Raw genomic sequence first — 5,262 nt, forward strand, 5'->3', positions numbered from 1 at the left:
TAGCATGTTACTGTTCGGTTACTCCTATTCTATTGCATAGCCTGTCATTATTGCAACAGTCATTGATACCTTACCCACAATCCTAAATGCTTAGTATAGGATGCTAGTTTATCATCATTGGCCCTACATTCTTGTAAGTCTGCCTTGCTATACTATTGGGCCGTGATCACTTGAGAGGTGATCACAGGCATATACTATACATATATACATACTACAGATGGTGACTAAAGTCGGGTCAGCTCGTTGAGTACCCGCAAGTGATTTCGATATGGGGGCTGGAAGGACAGGTGGCTCCATCCCGGTAGAGGTGGGCCTGGGTTCCCGACGGCCCCCGACTGTTACTTTGTGGCAGAGCGACTGGGCAGGTTGAGACCACCTATGCGAGAGGTGGGCCTGGACCTGGTCGGCGTTCGCGGTTACTTCATAATAACACGCTTAACGAGATCTTGGTATTTGATCTGAGTCTGGCCACTGTCCTATGCCCACTAACCAACTACACAGGAAAGATATGGGCACTCGACGTCGTGGTATCAGCCGAAGCCTTCTTGACGTCAGCGACGGAGCGGCGCGCGCCCAGTTGGACTGCGTAACACAACTTCCTTTGTAATGGAGGTTGCCAGGTCTGCTCACCGGCCGTGTACGCAACGTGCAGGTGTGCAATGGGCGATGGGCCTAGACCCCTGCGCGCATAGGATTTAGACCGGCGTGCTGACCTCTCTGTTGTGCCTAGGTGGGGCTGCGACGTGTTGATCTTCCGAGGCCGGGCATGACCCAGGAAAGTGCGTCCGGCCAAATGGGATCGAGCGTGTTGGGTTATGTGGTGCACCCCTGCAGGGAAGTTTATCTATTCGAATAGCCGTGTACCTCGATAAAAGGACGACCCGGAGTTGTACCTTGACCTTATGACAACTAGAACCGGATACTTAATAAAATACATCCAGACAAGTTCCACAAACAACCCGGTGATCGCTTTTCCACAGGGCGACGAGGGGAGGATCGCCGGGTAGGATTATGCTATGCGATGCTACTTGGAGGATTTCAATCTACTCTCTTCTACATGCTGCAAGATGGAGGTGGCCAGAAGCGTAGTCTTCGACAGGATTAGCTATCCCCCTCTTATGTTGGCATTCTGCAGTTCAGTCCACCGATATGGCCCTTTACACATATACCCATGCATATGTAGTGTAGCTCCTTGCTTGCGAGTACTTTGGATGAGTACTCACGGTTGCTTTTCTCCCTCTTTTCCCCCTTTCCCTTCTACCTGGTTGTCGCAACAAGATGCTGGAGCCCTGGAGCCAGACGCCACCGTTGACGAAGACTCTTACTACACTGGAGGTGCCTACTAGTACATGCAGGCCGCTGACGACGACCAGGAGTAGTTTAGGAGGATCCCAGGCAGGAGGCATGCGCCTCTTTCGATCTGTATCCAGTTTGTGCTAGCCTTCTTAAGGTAATCTTGTTTAACTTATGTTTGTACTCTGATATTGTTGATTCCGCTGACTCGTCTATGATCGAGCACTTGTATTCGAGCCCTCGAGGCCCCTGGCTTGTATTATGATGCTTGTATGACTTATTTATGTTTTAGAGTTGTGTTGTGATATCTTCCCGTGAGTCCCTGATCTTGTTTGTACACATTTGCGTGCATGATTAGTGTACGATTGAATCGGGGGCGTCACAAGCGAAGACCTCCCCGGCAACGGCGCCAGAAATCCTTCTTGCTACGTCTTGAGCTTGCGTTGGTTTTCCTCGAAGAGGAGAGGGTGATGCAGCAAAGTGCAGCGTAAGTATTTCCCTCAGTTTTTGAGAACCAAGGTATCAATCTAGTATGAGGCTCCTCAAAAGTCCCACGCACCTACACAAACAAACTGAGAACTCGCAACCAACGCAATAAAGGGGTTGTCAATCCCTTCACGGCCACTTGTGAAAGTGAGATCTAATAAAGATAGTATGATAAGATAAATATATTTTTGGTGTTTTATAAGATAGATGCAAAAAGTAAAGATGAAAATAAAGATAGATTGAAAGCAAATATGATAAGAGATAGACCTGGGGGCCATAGGTTTCACTAGAGGCTTCTCTCAAGATAGCATAAGTATTACGGTGGGTGAACAAATTACTGTCGAGCAATTGATAGAAAAGCGCATAGTTATGAGATTATCTAGGCATGATCATGTATATAGGCATCACGTCCATAACAAGTAGACCGACTCCTGCCTGCATCTACTACTATTACTCCACACATCGACCGACTCCTGCCTGCATCTAGAGTATTAAGTTCATAAGAACAGAGTAACACATTAAGCAAGATGACATGATGTACAGGGATAAACACATGCAATATGATATAAACCCCATCTTGTTATCCTCGATGGCAACAATACAATACGTGTCTTGCAACCCTTTCTGTCACTGGGTAAGAACACCGCAAGATTGAACCCAAAGCTAAGCACTTCTCCCATGGCAAGAAAGATCAATCTAGTAGGCCAAACCAAACTGATAATTCGAAGAGACTTGCAAAGATAACTCAATCATACATAAAAGAATTCAGAGAATATTCAAATATTATTCATAGATAAACTTGATCATAAACCCACAATTCATCGGATCTCGACAAACACACCGCAAAAAGAGTTTACATCCAATAGATCTCCACAAGAGAGGGGGAGAACATTGTATTGAGATCCAAAAAGAGAGAAGAAGCCATCTAGCTAATAACTATGGACCCGTAGGTCTGTGGTAAACTACTCACAACTCATCGGAGGGGCAAGGATGTTGATGTAGAAGCCCTCCGTAGTTGATTCCCCCTCCGGCAGAGTGCCGGCGAAGGCTCCAAGATGAGATCTCACGGATACAGAAGGTTACAGCGGTGAAAATTGTGTTTCGTGGTGCTCCTGGATGTTTTCGGGGTACGTAGGTATATATAGGAGGAAGAAGTACGTCGGTGGCCGCCCGAGGGGCCCACGAGACAGGGGGCACGCCCTAAAGGGGGGGGGCGGCCCCCTATCTCGTGGGGCCCTCGGGAGCTTCTTGACTTGTACTCCAAGCTCTCCGGATCAGATTTGTTCCAAAAATCACGCTCCCGAAGGTTTCATTCCGTTTGGACTCCGTTTGATATTCCTTTTCTTCGAAATACTGAAATAGGCAAAAAAAAACAACAATATGGGCTGGGCCTTCGGTTAGTAGGTTAGTCCCAAAAATGATATAAATGTGTAAAATAAAGCCCATAAACATCCAAAAGGGGTAATATAATAGCATGGAACAATCCAAAATTATAGATACATTGGAGACGTATCAGCAGCCCTCTACAAGTGTTTGACAGCCATTGGGTTGAAAGATCGGTCGATCATGGAGTACCCTGCTACCTCTTGAGCTTGTGTTGGTTTTCCCTTTAAGAGGAAAGGGTGATGCAACAAAGTAGCGTAAGTATTTCCCTCAGTTTTGAGAACCAAGGTATCAATCTAGTAGGAGATGACGCACAAGTCACCGAATACCTGCACAAACAATCAAGAACTTGCAACCAACGCGATAAAGGGGTTGTCAATCCCTTCACGTCACTCACAAAAGTGAGATCTGATGGAGATAATAAAGTAAATATTTTTGGTATTTTTGGTTTATAGATTGGAAAGTAAAGATTGCAAAATAGTAGATCAAAAACTAGCAAGATGGAAACGAGATTCAATAATGTGGAAAAGAGACCCGTGGGCCATAGGTTTCACTAGTGGCTTCTCTCGAGATAGCATATATTATGGTGGGTGAACAAATTACTGCCGAGCAATTGATAGAAAAGCACATAATTATGATGATATCTAAGGCAATGATCATGAACATAGGCATCACGTCCGTGTCAAGTAGACCGACTCCTGCCTGCATCTACTACTATTAATCCACACATCAACCGCTATCCGGCATGCATCTAGAGTATTAAGTTCATAAAGAACGGAGTAACGCATTAAGCAAGATGACATGATGTAGAGGAATTAACTCAAGCAATATGATGAAACCCCCATCTTGTTATCCTCGATGGCAACAATACAATATGTGCCTTGCTGCCCCTACTGTCACTGGAAAAGGACACCGCAAGATTGAACCCAAAGCTAAGCACTTCTCCCATTGCAAGAAAGATCAATCTAGTAGGCCAAACTAAACCAAAAATTTGAAGAGACTTGAAAAGGTATCAAATCATGCATATAAGAATTCAGAGAAGAACCAAATAATATTCATAGATAATCTTGATCATAAATCCACATTTCATCAGATCTCGACAAACACACCGCAAAAGAGTATTACATTGAATAGATCTCCAAGAACATCGAGGAGAACATGGTATTGAGAATCAAAGAGAGAGAGAGAAGAAGCCATCTAGCTAATAACTATGGACCCGAAGGTCTATGGTAAACTACTCACGCTTCACCGGAGAGGTAATGGTGTTGATGTAGAAGCCCTCCGTGATCGAATCCTTCTCTGGCAGATCGCCAAAAAAGGGCCTAAGATGGGATCTCACGGGTACAGAAGGTTGTGGCGGTGGAAAATTGGTTTCGTGGCTCCCCCTGATGTTTTTAGGGTATAAGAGTATATATAGGTGAAGTAACTAGGTCAGGGGAGCTACAAGGGGCCCACGAGTGTGGGGACGCGCCCTACCCCCCTGGGTGCACCTTCCTGCCTCGTGGCCGCCTCGTTGCATCTCTGACTTCATCTCCAAGTCTTCTGGGTTGCTTTCAGTCCAAAAAAGATCATCGCGAAGGTTTCATTCCGTTTGGACTCCGTTTGGTATTCCTTTTCTGCAAAACTCTAAAATAGGCAAAAAAAAATAGGAACTGGCACTGGGCCCTCAGCTAATAGGTTAGTCCCAAAAATAATATAAAAGAGCATATTAAAGCCCATTAAACACCCAAAGCAGATAATACAATAGCATGGAACAATCAAAAATTATACATACATTGGAGACGTATCAAGCATCCCCAAGCTTAATTCCTGCTCTTCCTCGAGTAGGTAAATGATAAAAACGAATTTTTGATGTAAAATGCTACCTAACATTTTTATCAATGTAATTTTCTTTATTGTGAGATGAATGTTCAGATCCGAAAGATTCAAGACAAAAGTTTAATATTGACATAGGAATAGTAATACTTCAAGCATACTAACGAAACAATCATGTCTTCTCAAATAACATGGCAAAAGAAAGCTTATCCCTACAAAATCATATAGTTTGGCTATGCTCCATCTCCGTCACACAAAATACTCAAATCATGCACAACCCCGATG

Source organism: Triticum aestivum, chromosome 1B (assembly GCF_018294505.1).
Source record: "Triticum aestivum cultivar Chinese Spring chromosome 1B, IWGSC CS RefSeq v2.1, whole genome shotgun sequence".
Lineage (NCBI taxonomy): Eukaryota > Viridiplantae > Streptophyta > Magnoliopsida > Poales > Poaceae > Triticum > Triticum aestivum.